The sequence below is a fragment of the Choloepus didactylus genome, chromosome 3, assembly GCF_015220235.1.
Source record: "Choloepus didactylus isolate mChoDid1 chromosome 3, mChoDid1.pri, whole genome shotgun sequence".
NCBI lineage: Eukaryota > Metazoa > Chordata > Mammalia > Pilosa > Megalonychidae > Choloepus > Choloepus didactylus.
This window is the reverse complement of record NC_051309.1, coordinates 135048596-135067396: the sequence shown is the minus strand read 5'-3', so window position 1 is coordinate 135067396 and position 18801 is coordinate 135048596. Positions and strand designations below refer to the sequence as shown.

The 18801-nt window shown below is 39.3% G+C and overlaps 1 long non-coding RNA gene across 1 annotated transcript in view; it reads right to left on the bottom strand.

Moving 5' to 3' along the window:
- Positions 1–6591, bottom strand: part of LOC119529022 — a 49244-nt gene extending 42653 nt beyond the window's left edge. The window contains exon 1 of the long non-coding RNA XR_005215810.1: positions 6526–6591. This is a non-coding gene — a long non-coding RNA (uncharacterized LOC119529022). The remainder of the gene's footprint in view (positions 1–6525) is intronic.
- Between the last annotated feature and the right edge of the window lie 12210 nt (positions 6592–18801).

Below are 18801 nucleotides of genomic sequence, written 5' to 3'. Positions count from 1 at the left end.
AAAATCAGCTTATCTATGCCCCCTCATAGGAGCAGGGTACAATGCCTTTCAAAGAAGATTAAGGCAAGACTAGGCAAAGAATAGCAGAGCTAAAAGAAGAAGGTTTTAAAATTCAATGAAACAATCTATATTTACCATATTTTTGTTCCCAAGTCACTTCCTCAAATGGGAGTGTACCTGGCCATTCAGTTCATCAAGCACTTAGGTTTTTGCGTAGTAAATTTATAAATAGGCCTTTTGAAAAATAACAGTCTGTCTCTTAAAAATTATGTAAATATCTCACCCTCAGAGAGAGGGTCTAGCCCTGACTTGGTCACTTTCCTGGGCATTTCCAGGGTATTCTGTGGAATCTAATTCTCCTTCTGCATGCAGGTCCCCATTCCAGCAAAAAGGGACAAAATCACCTTCCAATTAACATCCTAAGAAACTTGAGGAATGACTGTACCTTTACAACACTCTCTCTGAAGAAATAGATATTAGGAGACCACAGGGTTGTGATTTAAAGAACATAGGTAGTTTGCTTTTCCATTACATTGCTTTTCCTCATCCCTTTGTAACAATTTTACTTAACTGTATTCCCTCTTGATTTCAGACTCACAAGAGCTCAGATCCATGAATGCCAAGGACAACTACTGAACATATTCTTAAGGTATAAAAGTTGAACTATATGAAACAGTCAATGGTAGACCATTTTTTTTAATACACAAAAATGACAATTTCATATATCTCAAACGAACAGAATGAGAAACCTCAAGGATTTCTAGTGTGCTAAGAGGTCTTTAATCCGGCTTCCTTCTCTCTCTAGGGATTTCGGTATTTCCCTGAAAGACGTTTCTAGGTTCCTTCCAACCCACCGGTTATATGTTGCATGTCGATCCAAAACTGCTTTGGGAAGTTGCATGTTGGGAAACTATTAAGCAGCCTTCTCTCAGTGGTTAATTCCAAAGCCATAGGAAATAATGAGAAAAAAAAAATAGGACCTTTTAACTTGTGAGGGCAATAAAAATGTGTTCCAAGTGTAAACAGTTTAAGACAACGTAATACCTAGGTCTTCTAACTCAGCAAAGGAGTTTGTTCCACCTCTGCGGAAGAAAATCTCCATCAAGACATTACAGGCAGTTTAGCTTCCAAACTAGTTTGGTCCTGTATGATCTCTACCAGATTGTATTTATGGACTTCCACAAAGTGAAAGCATCAAAGATACTTCACGTAGGTCCCCAGGCTGGGCTGGCACCGGGGCCAATGAAAGCAAATGTCTGATCCCTTAATTCACAGGGCCGCTCTGCTCTCCAATCCCCTCTTTCTGCTGTCCTGCCCCGCCTGGCTGGGAAGTGTAAATGGAGGGATTTGGTTTTATCCCCCAGGAGGCACAGTACAAAAACACAGTATGAAAATAAAGTATACAGGATAATATGCTTATTCTCCAGGGTGTAAATGTTTACAGTACACATGCTCACTGCAAATCCTGCTCTTCCTCTTACCTGGTGTCTTTGGGCTGGCATACAATAGGGCTGATTAAGAAGGTACCTAGGCAATAGCTCAGAAACATTTCATCTTTACAAGGATATGTATATGGAAATACATGCCTGTGTATACATACATGTGCATAAGAATGTGTGTGCATAATCCTTTTTTTCTAGGCCATGCCCATCCTGGCTGGGTTTATGAAAGTTTAGTTATTATTCATTTTTTATTCATTTTTTTTTAAATGGCAACAGCAAAGAGGGTAAGACATGGCTTTCCCCAAATGAAGGAATGGTCACTAGTAGCCACAAACATGACAAAAGGAAATACAACATAGATTACGTACATCTTTTGAATTAATCTTGCTAAAAAAAAAAAGTAATCTAACCCAAATGAGATCAAGTCTCTAGATCTAACTCCCAGTTCACAGAAAAGAGAGTGGGGGACAAAGGAACAAAAAGTAGAGTGCCCTGGTACAGATGTAGGTAAGTGGGTAGATTGATGGTGGCAACCTGTGGAAGTTCTTTTTTAACCTCTAGACAAATGAAATGCTCAGTGCTTGAATCCATCGACAGTATCCCTGCCATAAGGTCATCCCCTCAGTATCTCTGGAGGTAGAGCGTACTTGGACACATTAAAAATGATCCTTTTAAATGTTCAGAGATAGATTGTGGTGACGAACGCATAACTATGTTATCATACTGTGGACAGTGGATTGTATATCATGGATGATTGTATGGTATGTGAATGTATTTCAATAAAACTGAATTTAATAAAAAAAATAATAATAAAAAAAATGATCCTTTTACTTCTCTCTTTTATAGAGCAAAAGTCTGCCTCTTCTTGTGCTGGATTATGCCATACTCAGCTTGGTTCATCCAACAACTACTGGATTTTCCAGATGTCCCCTCCCTCTAGGGTTTGGGGTTAGAACTGTCAAAAGAGAAACTTGGGCAATATTTGGAGGGGAGAAGTGGAGCTGCAGTAATTAGTCTCTGAAGTCTTCACAGTCAGACATGGTGATGGAAAGACATAGAGGAGGCTGGCAGGTTCCAGTTTTCCTCACTCTCTTCCTTTCCACATTTAGCTCTTCTTTCCAGTGGTTAGCCCTGCTCACCAACAGCGGCCCACTACTCTTTACCCTCTGAAGCGACCCAGCAGCCCCTCCACCAGTGCCCCTGTGCAGTTCCACTTCAGCAGCTGGACCTGCTTGTCTTCTGAGATTTCCCTGCAAGCTCTGACTTGCTCACCAAGGCCAGTGCTTCAGTTATTTCTGAAGTAAATCACTCCTCTGATCCTCCAACTCCTCTTTCCAGACCTTCCTTTCCCCCAAATCCTCCCACAATTGTGTAAGGCTCAATTCCCATAATAAACAGCTCACCCCACACTACAAGTAGCACTCCCCCCCTCACAGAACCCTGCATGACGCAGCTCTGGACACTGTCCTGGTCCTCCCAGCACTTCACAAGATCAACAGTTCTAATTCTCTTCATGAGCATCTTTCAAATCCTGGAGAGGTGACATGATTTTTCACTGCATACCTTATTCCTTCTGGCTATCACCCCTAACCCTTCAGTGTTTCCCCCGTGAAATGGTTTCAACCCCTCTCATGTTTAGTCACTAATAGGATACAGGCTCATTTAACCAGTTTCATTTGTTTAATTAGGGCTCATTTGTTCCAGCTGATTGAATCATTTTTCCTAGTGCTTTAGTCCACACATCCAGTGTTTTTTCCAAATATTCACATTTGACCAGTCTTTATTCAAAACATTAATCGATGGTAAGGAGCCAAAGAACAAATGCTGCTATTTCAGACTCCTCTCCAAGGCATCTCTTTTAGGTATGATTGTCTTGTCCAAGTTTTCATGTGACCCCAGGTTAATCAATATGTAATCCAGCAGACCTGGTCAAATTAGGAGTAGGGAGGCAAAATAAATAAATAAATAAATAAAAGGATATTATCACCAGAGGCTCTAAGCCTGACTATCTGGAAGAACAGTGAATCACTGAAAATAGGAGTAGACAGGAAGGAAGGAAGGAAACCTAAAAACAACAACCAATTCAGTAGCAACAATCATCCCTCATACCCAGGTTATGGTTTCCAAATAATACCATTTCCCAAAAAAGAATATCAGCTTTTTGGGGAAAATGGCTAATTCTCGGTTCAGGGCAAGAATGTACAAGAGAACCCCAAACATTCTGTCATATCAGAAAATAAGAGAGACTAAAGATGACTGAAGGAATCAGAAGACAACTTGAAGAGGTTCCAACTCGCCAAAGATGAGACAATTTGTGCATTGGTAAGAAAATTGCGATCAATTGAAAAACAAGCATTTCAAATACGTTTAAACACCTATTAGTTTATTACTACACTTAAAAAAAATTAAGTGATTGTCTTTGGATGATATTAAGAAACCGATTTATTGAAACTAGTTTAAAAAGGTGAGGGGAGCGTCAGTGTTTATCCTGCCTTCCTTATGCAAACTGTCCTTCAGGATAATCAAGAAAAAATGATAGAATTAAAATATCATAGATCTAGACATGATCATTGAGACTGCTGATATTATAAAAAAAATGAGACAGCAGATACTATGTGTAACCTATGAAGTATTTTTGCTAAAAATAGTCTAACCTGAATTAGATGAAGCCTCCAGACCTGTTGGTTTACAGGAAACACAGGGGACAGAGGAATATGCTAAATGACATCACAAGGACACAGCCAGCAAAATGCAGACTGGGGGAAAACTCTTCCAAAACAAAATGACCTTATTTACTCCAAAGCAAGAAAACAGAGACTTAAGAGAGCTACCAACAAAAACACAACCTTGTTTAGATCCTGATTCAAACAGCCAACTGTCCCCCCCACCCCCCGCCAAAAAAGATAATAATGAGGGAATTGGGGAAATTCAAGCATCGACTAGATATTTGATGATATTAAGGAATTATGGTTAATTATTTTAAATGTGGCAATGGCACTTTGGTTTTTTAAATAACTATTTCTTATTTTGAAACAATTACAAACAGAAAACTTAAAATGCAGGACAAATAACTATTTTCCTCTGAACCATTTTCAAGCAGGTAGCTGACCTGATATTTCATCACTCTCAAAGACTTTAGTATATATTTTATACAAATAGAATCATCTTACATAACTATAATATACCAATAAGAATCAGAAAATCAACATGGAAGCATTCTACCATTTGATCCTCAGACCCCATTCAAATGTTACCTGTTGCCCCAATAATGTTGTTTATAGCAAAATACTCTAGATCAGAATCACACATTGCATTTAGCTTATCTTCTTCAGTCTGGATCAGTTCCTCTATCTTTCCTTAACTCCCATGATCTTGATACTTTTGAAGATTACTGGCCAATACTTTTTTTTTAATGTCCCTCATTTGTCTAATATTTCCTAGTGACTGGATTTAGATTATATATCTTTGGCAGGAATATTACAGAAGTGTTGCTGGGTTGTTCTCATCACATCTTATCATGTGCCATACAATTTCTATTTGCACTATTACTAATGTTGTTCACTTTGATATTTTGATTTAAATGAAATAGTCCAGGCTTCTCCACTGAAGGTAACTCTTTTATCCCTTTGAAATTAAGAAATATTTGTGGGTTAAAATAATGATTCAAATATCCCAATGATATCCCAAATGATTCAAATATCCCATTGCTCATCAGATTTGGACCTATAATTCATTTATTTATACCTATATGGATTCATAGGTTTCTATTTTATTCAATGGGTTATGACCCTTTACTATCCTTTAAAGTTTGGCCAATGGAACTCCTTCAAGCTGCCCCTGTGTTCTGTGACATGTCCCCCAAATTCTTTGAACATTTCCTTTGTTTCTGACCCAGTAAAATGTTCCAGGTTTACTTTGTACTTTCCCTGCCCCCTGCCCTGAGTTCAGTCATTTCTCCAAGGAGCCCTGGTTCCTTTCAGTAGAGACTGGCATTTAGAAGCCATGATCTAGGGGCTTAGTGTGCTTATTGTTATCAGGGTGACACTGTTCCCGACCCCACTCGGTAGACAGAGTTGGGGAATATGTATGTATTCGTACACCCACAGGCATATGTGTGTTGGGGGGGGGGGGGTGTCTGTGTCTCTGTGTGTATTTACATTTATATTTATTCTTTTATATATCAATATATCTTTATATCCATATCTATTGATTGGTTGGTTGATTAGTAGACAGATGAAACTGAATTTCTACCATTATGCCACTTTAATACATCAGCACTGGGTTCATTCTGGTTTTCTTCCTTTCCATTTTTGTACTTCCATTCTCCAACATTGAGAAAACTGACTCCCGTTATCCTTTACTTTTTGCTTGATCCATCCCCTGGATGTAGCCTTTCTCCTGATTCTGCCACCACTCCACCTCTACACATACGCCCTCCTCACCCCACTCGAGCACCAACACTCAGCAACGGCTATTTCCCCACATGGAGGCCCTCTTCACCCTTCTTGGGCACCAAAACTTCACCCCACACTCACACTGCATGGACACCTTCCTTACTCAACCCAACGTCCCCTCTGCATATATCCTCCTCTCTTGTTCAGGTTCTGGATCCTCACATGAACGAGTCCCTTCATGGGCTTCTCCTCTTCACTCCGTTGGTCTCTGGCTTCCTATGCCAGCTCCCCTTCCCCCTCCCCTGCCAATGTTGACACCTCTTTACCCTGTTTGGGCTCTGGCAACCTGCTATGAGCCACTACACTTCCTCCCCATTCCAGTGCAGAAAACTTATTCTGCCCCACCTTATGGATTTAAGACTCAATTGTTCAGAAATGAAAGGAAAGATATGGAAAAGGAAGCAGAAACAATAGTAGAAGGGGAAGAGGAAGGGAAAGGAGAAGAAAAAGGAGGAAGGGAAGAAAAAGGAGGAGGGGAGGAAGAAGAAAAGCAAGAGAAGAAAGAAGTAAGAGGATGAGGTGAGGAAGAAGAAAACGAGGACAAAGAAGGAGGAGGAGGAGGAGGAAGAGGTGGAGAAGGAAGAGGAGTGGTTGCTTTATTAAGCTATTACATTTCTAGCAATACTTACTGAAATATTTGTGGATGCAATGATAGGATGTTTGTCTTTTCTTGAAAATAATTCAGGAAGCAGTCTACAGGACAGAGGAAGTAGGTAGAGATATAGATAGAACAAAATAGGCCATGAGTTAATGATTATTGTTGTACCTAAGAGATGAGTAAACAGGAGGTCATTGAGCTATTCTCTCCACATTTCTGTGTGTTTGAACTTTTGCATGATAAATTTAAAAAAAAAAAAAATTGATTAGGCTTTGAAGTCAAACTGCCTGGGTCTGAAATGGGTTCAGCTACTTAATAGTGATAAAACCTTGGACAAGTTACAGCAAGTTGGGTAATTTCTCTGTCACTCAATTTCCTCATCTATAAATTGGAATGGTACTAATAGTCATTACCCCAGTGGGTTGTTCTGAGGACTAAATGAGATCATATATGTGAGGCACTTAGAACAATGCCTGCTACATAGTAAACCCTTAAATGTTAGCTACTATCATTGCTAGGGTCCACAAAGTTTTTTGAAGCCCTTGCTTAAAGTTTCTGGGCATTTACACCCACAAGACAAGCTTATGAGAAATTGATATTCCTTCTTCTCAGTGAGGAACATAACATAAATCCAATAATCTCCTTCCTTCCACGTGCCAGTTAAATAAATAATAGGGACTGATCAGTCCTTCAGTTCTTACCATTTGACACTCTATCTGCTGCTCCCAAGAAGTGGAAGCTTCCAGTCAAAGCAGCATCCCTTAGCCTTGCTCCCCAAGCCACTGCTGTCTGTTGTCTCTCAACACCACCTCCAGGGGGCAGCCTGTAAGTACCTCAACTGTGCCCTCTGGTGGTAGAGCAGTTTAGCAGAAAGCACAGTGGACTGGGAATCAAAAGCCCTGGGTTCTCATCTTCTCTCTGTCCCTGAAGAGCTGTACAGTCTACGACGATTATTTGATCTTTCCGGAATTTGGGTATTATGACGTTGCCAACATTTTTGGAACTCTTATCTTGAAATTCCCTTTTGGAGACCGTTAGAAAATTATTTTGAGCACTCTTTGCTAATGGCAATTCTTTAGCCTTTGAGGGTAAAATCATATACAGACGAGATCATTTGAATGAGGTAGATAATAAAGTTGTCTTTGGTTTAAAACCAGATGTAACTATAAATAAGGGAGATTGAATTTCTTTTATGAAGCATATATTGGCTTTTAAAAACATTCTAAAAGATAGGCAGTGACAGAATTCTCAGATTTAAAGTAAATGGCTTCTTCAGAGGATGTCTGCCTCGGGAAATATTTCTGGGGTAGGTTTCCTAATTTTTCTTTGAACCAACTTCATTACTTTTAAATCCCACCTTGGACAGAATTGTAATCATCTCATTTACAAAGTATTTGGGTGTGTGGATTTTATCCTTTGTGCAGATGCAACCATATAAGTAAATTTATAACAGCCATAAATCATAAAACTATTATTCACATTTCAGTTAAATAGCTTAAAGAAACTCAGTACAAGTAGAGATGGTGTAGTTGTGTTTTGCCCTCTGTAAAATGGGGCTAATAATAGTATGCTTTGCTTGTCTCATGTGATTGCTCGAAGAATTAAGTGAGTTAATATAGATAACGTGTTTAGACAAGTCTGCTTTTAATAAAAGCTATGGGTTCGTTACTATTATCCTAATTAATATTTCACTCTTTCCAGTTCTTAAAGATTAAATGTCTTGCATATAGCTTCATTTTTTTCATTTATGCTTCCTATAGCAAATGTAGATTCACATCACTAAGTGCACTCACATTTCCAAGGATTTAAAAGTCTCCTCTAGAGCCTGTGGAGAATGCAGGGGTATTCGCCTACCCCACCTCCATGGTTGCTAACATGACCACAGACATAGGGGACTGGTGGTTTGATGGGTTGAGCCCTCTACCATAAGTTTTACCCTTGGGAAGACGGTTGCTGCAAAGGAGAGGCTAGGCCTCCCTGTATTTGTGCCTAAGAGTCTCCTCCTGAATGCCTCTTTGTTGCTCAGATGTGGCCCTCTCTCTCTGGCTAAGCCAACTTGAAAGGTGAAATCACTGCCCTCCCCCCTACGTGGGATCAGACACCCAGGGAAGTGAATCTCCCTGGCAACGTGGAATATGACTCCCGGGGAGGAATGTAGACCCGGCATCGTGGGATGGAGAACATCTTCTTGACCAAAAGGGGGATGTGAAAGGAAATGAAATAAGCTTCAGTGGCAGAGAGATTCCAAAACGAGCCGAGAGATCACTCTGGTGGGCACTCTTACGCACACTTTAGACAACCTTTTTTAGGTTCTAAAGAATTGGGGTAGCTGGTGGTGGATACCTGAAACTATTAAACTACAACCCAGAACCCATGAATCTCGAAGACAGTTGTATAAAAATGTAGCTTATGAGGGGTGACAGTGGGATTGGGAATGCCATAAGGACCAAACTCCACTTTGTCTAGTTTATGGATGGATGTGTAGAAAAGTAGGGGAAGCAAACAAACAGACAAAGGTACCTAGTGTTCTTTTTTACTTCAATTGCTCTTTTTCACTCTAATTATTATTCTTGTTATTTTTGTGTGTGTGCTAATGAAGGTGTCAGGGATTGATTTAGGTGATGAATGTACAACTATGTAATGGTACTGTAAACAATCGAAAGTACAATTTGTTTTGTATGACTGCGTGGTATGTGAATATATCTCAATAAAATGATGATTAAAAAAAAAAAAAAAAAAAAAAAAGTCTCCTCTATTTTTCTATATTTAGGCAGGGCTCTCTTTTCTAGATAGATAAGTTTATATGCAAATAAACTGGTTTCCACATAAGAACACTAACACATGCACTAATTATGGGATCACTAGTTACACAAACATACTTTTGGTTTTCAAGAAAATATCTATAAATATCTATCAATCAGCCAATATTTACTGCATGCTAACTCCATCCAAGGCAACATTCTGGGAACTGTGAAAACGCAAGGAAGGGAAAGACACAAGCCTCATCCTTAAGTTTACCAGTTGAAGGAAGGAGATAAATGTGTATATGCAGATAGTGCTGTGAGTGGGTGCAGTGCAGCTAACGATATATCCAGGGGGGAGGCAGGAGGACAGAGAAGCCCCTGAGGACTAGATTAATTCAAAAACCTTTCAGAGAAGATGGACTTCAGCTAAGGCTTAAAGGATGAGTAAAATCCAGAAAAGGGAAAAGGAAGGAGAAAGGCATGAACAAAGGTCAAGACAGACTTTGGGTGGATATTAGGAAGACTAAACTGCCAGAAGCAGAGAGTTGGTAGAAGGAAATAGTTGGCAATAAAGTTAGCAAAGTTTTCAAGGTTCTTGATGACCAAGCTAAGGAATTTCAACTTTATCATATCACTAGTGCTAAGGTAACAGGGCCTGTCTGAGCAAAGTTTTGACACAAATCAAGTGACGTTTTAAGAAAATTTCTAGATTCAGGGTCCATGCAGCCTCCTGAACCTGAATTATTTGCAGATATGGGCATTTGTGGTTCCCTTCTCTCCCATTTTCAAGAATTTTGTAGTCCATTTGCCTATGTTTACACCACCTTTGATTCACATAATCCCTTATATTTGAGGTAGCAGACGTGATTTGCCATCATGTTCTCAGACCATGTGTACAAGTGCTCCTTCCAAACTGGGTTCTGACAACCCCACAGGCTCTGAAACACTAAAGGCAGGGCAGGGACACACCCAACCTAATGCTGTCTTTCTTCCATCCATAGGGAGTTACAGAAATAGACGAGGATGGCTTTTATCTTTTTCCCCATAGTAAGATGTTCTTATTTTTTCCTGAGTATACAAATAATACGCACTTATAACAAAAAATCCAAATACTCCAAAATATAAGGAAGAAATGATGTAGAATCCCAACCCCCCAGGACTACCACCATTAATAATTTACAGACTCTCTTTTTAAGCATGTTAATTATGTGTAGATATATACATACACACATATATTTTGTAATTTTAAAATCATTCAAGGCATTGCTAATGTGTTGTTAATATCTTTTTATTTAGTCTTTTGTTGTGGTGGTTGTTTTTCAACTTTCTCCCCTCACCCCCAATCCTGCTCTTCCCACACCCAGCTTTATACGACTGTGCTTATCTTCCATAATTTTATGCTCTTATGAATTTATATAGACACACACAAATATATAAGAATTTTTATTAACACTGCTGGCTTTACAAAAGTATCATCTATTAAATATACTTCTCATCATCGTTCCTTTCCCACTAAACAATTCCCCATGGAAATCCCTCCAAGTTAAGTGATATTTAATTCATTCTTTTTAACAGATTGTGAAATAATCATAATTTCTAGTGATTGAATACCTACTATGTGTAAAATTCTGTCCTCAGGTACATTGTCTGTATTACCTCATTTAATTCTCACGTAAACCTTACGAGAATCATATTATTGTCCTTGTTTTATGATTAGAACACTGAGACATAGAGAGGAGGTGCCTTTCCCACTTTCCCAGGACTGTACATTTAGCATACATTTAAAAGGAGTACCATTAACAAGTGATAGAGTAGGAATTAAAACCCAGGCAGTCAGACACTACAACATGCTATTAACCTGTGCCATTCTGCTTCCGCAGGGAGTGGTTTTGCTCCCAACTATTCCCTCTCTAATGGGTATGTTCTTTGATTCTAATTTTTTGCCACTACAACAATGCTGCAATAAATATCCTTGTATGTACATCCTTATCTATGGATGTTTTTATTTCACTCAACAAATATTGATTGCCTACTCTGTGCCAGGGACTACTCTGGGTACTGGAGTTTCATTCATAAAGGAGACAGACTCAGTCCTTGTTTTCATGGTGTTTGCATTATGTTGGGAGAAGACAATAAATGAATGAATGACCTAACAAATGAATGAGCAAATGAACAGTAAGAAAAATAGCAGATAAGGGTAAGTTGTGTTCAGAGAATTAAAACACCAAAATGTCATAGAGAGCCACTTGGTGACAACTTTAGGTATTTTTTATATGGTAGTGATCCCCAAGCATGAGATTGCTGGATTGAAGGACATCTTAGTTGGCCTGAGCTGCTATCAAAAAATACCACAAACTGGTTGGGCTTAATCAATAGGAATTTATTGGCTTACGGTTTTGAGGCTACAAGAAGTCCAAAATAAAGGCGTCAGCAAGGCTGTGCTCTCTCCCTGTAGTCTGTGGCATTCTGGTTTGTATCTCACACGTTGATGTCCTCCCCTTCTCTTCTGCTGGTTTCTGTGAACTTCCAGGTTCTCCCTGTGGCCTTCTCTAACTCTGGCTTCCGGTTTCATCTCTTTATAAGGCCTCCAGTAATCCGGATTAAGGCCTACCCTGCCTCAGTTGACTGCACCTTACCTAAAAATAACGTCTTTAAAAGGTCCTATTTACAATGGGTTCACATCCACAGGGACACCAATTAAGATTGAGAACATGTCTGTTGGGGTACATAATTCAACCTACCACAGAGGATATGTATATTTTTAATTTTAATAATTATTGCTACTTTGCTTTTCAAAGAGCATATTCCAAATAATTTTCATTTCTACCAACACTAGAAATACAGATTTAAAAACACACTTTTCTTGTCCCCTTTTTTTGGCTCACTAAAAGAACTTCTCAACTAGCTATACTGACCTCTTTCAAATTTGACATATAAATGTTAATCAGCTAAAATGTAAATATCAAAAGTTGCTTTATATCACTTCGTGTGCTTTTTCATTCATATGTATATACAAAACTATTCCTAGAAAATCAGCAATGTGTATCTCACTGAACATTCTCAAAGGAAACTTGCATGCTTGCTGGTGAAGTACAGGTGGAAGGTTGTCTTGTGTCATGTCCTTGATAGAAGGGTTAGTTTTAAAAGCTAGATGAACAGAGTTAATTTTTAAAAAATAGCAAGGAAGTAAGTCTAATAGGTTGAAAAGAGACTCTTGCAGAGAAAAATCTTGATAAACATTAAAAAGCAACACTATCAGGAGCTGAGGTATTTTCAGGAGTAGCAATCAAAAGAATACCACAGAATCTACCATCCATATCCTATGGAGTCAGACTTTCCCACCACATCCCCTTTCCTTGTTTGTAGCTGCCTGGTTATCACAAATTCTCCATGACAGTCTTCATTAAGAGGACTCATAAATATGCAATAGATATTTCATGGGAGAAATTGCAATTGAATAATTTCCAACCTCCCTAAGATACAGAAAAGAGGAAAGCCTAGTCCGCCTGGCTCTCACCAGTCCCCTGCCTCTCCGGCTATTCTAAGGAAAAGTGGGAGCAGCACCCAGATAGCGCTTCTCCTCAGAATCCCTGCCAAATCAGAGCGAAGGGATGACAGCATCAGTATCTAAACTCTAACCTCTGACTTTAAAGGTCTGGGCACTTTAAGTGTGCAGGAAAGCAAGGTTTTGTATTAATTGTGTTTCACAAGCAAAAGCAAAGGAAAAAGTTCCACTCCTAACCTTTTTTTTTTCCCCTCCCTTGAAATGTGATCTTATTCCTAACTTTAGTCATACTGCCCAGTTTCCTTTCCTTAATAGAGTGAAATTTATGTCCATGATTAGAGAATTGGCTTGGGAAAACCATTTGAGTTTTAAAAGTTATATGTTTTAAGAATAATAGATATGGGAATCCTGGAAGAAAACCAGTGTGTTTTGGATGTTAATACAGACATCATAATGACTTGCTATTTCAACCCACAGCCAGTAGGTAATGGTACTATTAGACTTATTTGGAGGGGCTAAAATATTGAGTTGAAAGTTTTCACAAGGATAGCACAGTGATAAATTTTAAAATAGAGATTAGATATATAGCTTTTTGGCCGAAATGTCTGCAGATTATTTTGAAAATAAAGAATAATGTGACATGCACTAAAGGAGTAGATTTGCTGGAAGTGCTTTACTCCCAACATGACCCTTAAGCCTTAGCATCCATAGACACAGGAAAAAATAATCAGATGTCCCTTGCTTTATGCAATAGATATATTCCTTAATTCAACCATGTTTTTCAGCATATCAGGGAAACTCACCATAAATGAAACAATGCGGTCAGACGTTGAAAGGATGAGGAACAAGGCAACAAAATGCCCTTCATCCGATCACAAACAGGCCAAATCCCACTTGGTGGTAGGCTGCAAGGGAGTAGGAAAAACTGTCCTCACAGCTGTAAAAATTACCATGAAAATCCCTCTACCTTCTTTCTATGTAACTTAGAACAAGTTACTTAATATTTCTGAACTTCATCTGCAAAATGGGGTGTTAGTACCACCCTTCAGAGCATGTTGTGAGGATTAAACGAGAGAACAGATGCTCTATTAGTTTTCCTGTGGCTGCTCTAACAAAGTGCCACACACTTGGTGGCTTAAAAAAACAGAAATGTGTTTTCTTACAGTTCTGAAAGTCAGAAGTCAGAAATCAAGGGCCTTGCTACCTCTAAAGACCCTAGAAAGAATCCTTCTTTGCCTCTTCTAGCTTCTGGCAGTTGCTAGCAATCCTTGGCATTTCTTGGTTTGTGGTAACATAACTCCAATTCATGCTTCAGTCTTCACATGACCTCCTGTGTGTGTCTGTCTCCGAATTTCCCTTTTTTTCAGTAAGGACACCAGCCATATTGGATTCAAGTTCCACCCTCATTCAGTATGTGCTCATCTTAACTTGACTACATCTGCAATGGTCCTATTTTCAAGTGAAGTCACATTCAGAGATTCTGGTTGGAAATGATTTTGGGAGGGACACTATTCAACCCAGTATATATATAAAACAGAGAAGGTATTTATTACATTTTTGTTCCTCCTTCCTAACCATGTGTTATGCTGCTTTGGGGATAATTGAATGGAACAAAGGAGTCTAATAAAACAAGAAGAATTGGATATAGGGGTGAAATGTAAGGGCTGTTTGAGAGGGGTCTGTAGTTATTTGGCTGAACAATCTCAATTAAAGAACCAAAGAAAACCTTCCCACACCTGAAGCAAAACCTATAGCCAGGCCTCTGCTGCAATGAAGAATGCTTTCGCCATATGAATAATTTCTGAGTTTCTCTTATCAAGGTATACCTGTTCATTTATGTTCCTGCTATGTGGTTTAACAATATTGTCAATATATATTTTATGTAATTTACTTCACTACTGTTCATTTAAATGCTTTGGCTCTGTGACAGTGCTGATCCCAAAACAGTCATACATACTCAGTAATTCTTACAGCATGACAGTTTTAAAAATATTCTCCAAGATATCCTAAGCATAGGGGGGAAAATGGCATGTAGGACCCCAAGTAAATCATTTAACATGCAAATTCCCAAATTCTCAAATGTCACTATAGCATATAACATCCTCCATAAAGTGTAAGAAAGTATATTTGAAAGGTCCGAATCACTCTTTAGGTCTCCTAAGAGAAGGAGGTTTAAAATGCAGGATTACAAATTTTGTAAAAATACTTTCTGCCTAAGAACCTTCATTTTCTTAGACTTTGACTTGTCACTTCCCTCTAACCCAAAGGTCCATCTTTACAGGTCCATTTTTCACAAAGAAACCAAATGTTGCTCACTTGACAAGAATAAATGGCGGCATCCATTGGGATGTGTGAGGAACAACAGACCCACACTGAGGTGTGGATGTTGGGGTGGTTGGGCAGTTCATTCACTAGATGAGGGGCTTTCTTCCACACACAAGATGAAATTTCAGTGCTTTAGGCCTCACTGAGACGACAAATTATACAAATCATGGGTCTTTAGGATCCCTCATGATAAGATGAAACTGCCCATGTTACCTCCATAAATGCCAAAGGCCTAATATCATAGGTAAAGGAGGTATGAGGTATTTAAATCACTTCCTCAATCATTAGCACATACAGGAATTGATGAAGTAATACATGCCTTAATCCCATTTTAAGGCCAGTGTCATTTGCAGATGTCTTTCTTCTTTTGAATAGAGATGGGTAGTAGACAGGCATGTGTTAGGAAATCCATGTTTACCTTAAAAAATCTGTGTCCAATAATGAGAAAGCTCTCTTTATCCAGGAATCTGAATTACTCAATTTTATTAAACCACAATGCAGGCAGTCATTTAACAAGGATAATTTTTTAATTCATCTCTTTCTCTGCTCTTCATTTCTCTGAAACTCACCTACAGAGTTAGCTAGATGCCTGGTTTTATAGACAATTTGTTACAACTTTAAAAAAAAAATTTAACTACAGAAAACTGATTAGGGAATACTTTCATGATTCCACATTCTAAAAACAACTACTCAATTCATTCATGTAAATTTTTTAAGCCTGAATTCAGTAAAGGGGAAAAATATTATCCAATATTATCATTATTTGGTGTAATACAGTCCAGACAATCAGACTGCCTCCTCTCTCTTTTTTAAACCTTTAACTAGTTCTTTGCATCATATAGATACATATTTGGATGCCTTCAGCACCAAACTTCCATTAAAAGTATTTCAATAAGATTTCCTCCAATATCGCTTTATGTCAGCATTTCTTAATCAAACACAGAAAAATTTCATTATGGTGAATTCTCTGCTTCCCATTCCCATAACACATCCACTCCATCACCACCACCAGCCCCAAGTTGTTTAATTGCAGTAGAATTATGTTATAATGTTAAATTGCCATAATTCAAGTTTCCAAGCTAAAGGAAAAGCAGCACCTATAGTCAGCCTTTCAAAGGCAAATTAGCAAGTGAAAAGAAAGGGCATGAACTTGAAGGAGAGGAAGGAACTTTGTAGGGGAAAAAAGGAAGTAACTCCCACAGGCTATTTCCATACCCTTGCCCTCCCCTCCCCACCTCTGGTTATTCCTGGGGTTTTGTTTGGTTTAGTTTTCCTGGCTATAAGGATGTGTGAAGTGCATGCGAGAACTATTAAAAGGTGATTGCAATTTGATGACGGAATAAAGAACCTTAAAGACTTCGCTTTGTCTTCCACTGCTTTTCTCTTCTCTCCTCTGTTTCTGATGCCTTCCATGCTCAGCCCAGTCCTTTCTGTGTGAAGTGACCCAAGCAGGCACGAACCAAACATTTTTGGAACAGGATTCTCTGTTGAAATCAATAAAGCACCATTCCTATGGGCTGACAGAAATTACATCCCACCAAGCATTTTAAACTGAGATTCCACTACGACCCATCCCCTCATTTAACAAAGATTCATTCAGAATCATTCTGTGTCAAATCCTCTGATAGACACTGAAGGAGATACAAAGACACAAAGAAAATGGGTCCTGTGCTGATATTCTGGAAAGGGGGTGGCTGGGGAATGAGGAATGGTAAGACAAGAGTATGAAATTTAACTTCTCTTTGTAGCTCTTTTTCTCCTTGAATCAAGTCCACATTTATGGACTTGAATGTAGTGGAGGAGGGGGGGATTTTTTTAATGTTCACTGTAATCTGACAGATAAGAGAAAACAAGAACATATTGCCATATTGGACAACGTTATAGCTCCAAATAATGCTAACATGCAGTAAATCAATGGAGGATTTCCCCGGCTCCACCAAATGGGTACTTCACACTGGCTCTGGGGTATGGCTCTGCCAATGGCCTGGGATGGGATCGTGGGAGTATAGGGGATGAGAGGGGGTGCAGAATCTGCTCTTAGAGCCAACGAAACCTCTCCAAAACTCCAGTCCCTCAGCCACCTTCCCTCTCTTCTTAAGAAATGACAGAAATCAGGAAATATTACTTCAGCTTGCATGCTTCTGTCCTGGCCTATCAAACCCACAGAGAAGTCCCAGCAAATTACTGGAAACTGCACTTTGAACTTAGCCCCTGGCAAGCAGCCCAGTCAAACAGAAATGTAAAAGTTTCTTTCCTCCACGGGGCCCCTGCACCAGGGTGTCCCTATAGACACTCCAGAGCTGGTTGCAACAGGTTGGAATGAGGCCCTGAGCCAGGAAAACAAGCCCTGACCAGTATTATTTCCTACTGCCTGTGTTGTTTCTTAAAAAGGTTTTTTTTGGCTTGCTCTCCCTCGTTTTGTTGGACTGGGTTACAGGCTCGGGTCCCATCGAGGAAAAGACTGGCACCATTTTCACAAAATGCTTGATCCTTGTTGAGTTCGAAAACTGTTCCCTTGGCCCCACCGGTGAGTGCGGTAGTGTTTGGGGGTACAGGAGGGGGGTGGAGACTGGTCAGGCCAGTTGCTAAGCAAATTCTCAGCACTCCAAGCGAGTCAAGAAGTAATTAGCTTGTAAACCCTGCAAATATTTCTACCTCTGACAAGAGAGACAGTATTTCCCTTTCCACCAGACTTTGCAACATGGTATAAACTAAACCAACAACAAGGGCTGTCATAGTACGAACAGCTTTGGGCAGTACCCAGTGACTGACTGCCAACCGATACCATAGCTGTTTCTCCTTAAGAGGAAACAAAACATTGGCTTCTTTCTAGCTCTGTTATATTTCTCTCTAAGAAAATTCAATTTGAACAAGCAAATAAACTGACTCATTATAAAACTCAGAGGTCAACGAGAGGCAGATAAAACTAAAGGTTAGGCAGCTGGAGAAACAAGCTTCTATTCCAGCTGCAGTGGGGAGATCCTCAAGGAAGCAATAAATCCCCAGGGATCCAACACCAGCCTGTGAAGGGGAGGAGGTAAGAGAAGTGAGAAAGAGGATGTCGGATCACACTCAACATCCGAACATAATTATATATTTTGTGAGATCAAACATTCCTCTCTTGAGTACTGAAACTGACTCAAATCATGGCCAGATCATGCCAGCAGTGACCTAACTCTCCTAATGTGCAATTATGTTAACTGCTTTCTGATAATTGGTTTGTTTTGGTTTTGGTTTTTCTTTTACAAACATTGTGTTGTTTCACATGAGAAGTGTGAATAGGGCAGAGATCTACTCCTATTAATTTTTATAAAGAAAATTCCCAAAATGTGTTTTTTTAAAGTCCTGTATTCCCTCTGAAGACCCTGCATGGATTGGTAAAACTGTTTGCTCTCCTTCTAAGGCCACAGCTTCCCCTTTCCCTGCCTCCCTGACCTCCGACTGACCCAGTTCTGCAATAATCAACAGTCAATGAATACCACACAATTTCCCAAAAATGCCATTTGGCAAAGTCTCAATTTAGGGCACCCCTGGCTGGCCCTGTCATATCCTAGGGAGGTTCCCACAGCTTTTCTACTTTGATTGTTAATGCTGAACTCTTGCCCAGGATTTACCATTTGTTGCCCTTCTCCGAACTCCCAGTAGTTCCAGTTGAAGTCATGCAAGAGGGAACCTCAAACCCAGGTTTCTCACAAAATTTACAAAAATAGTACAGGGTGAATCATTCTTTCAT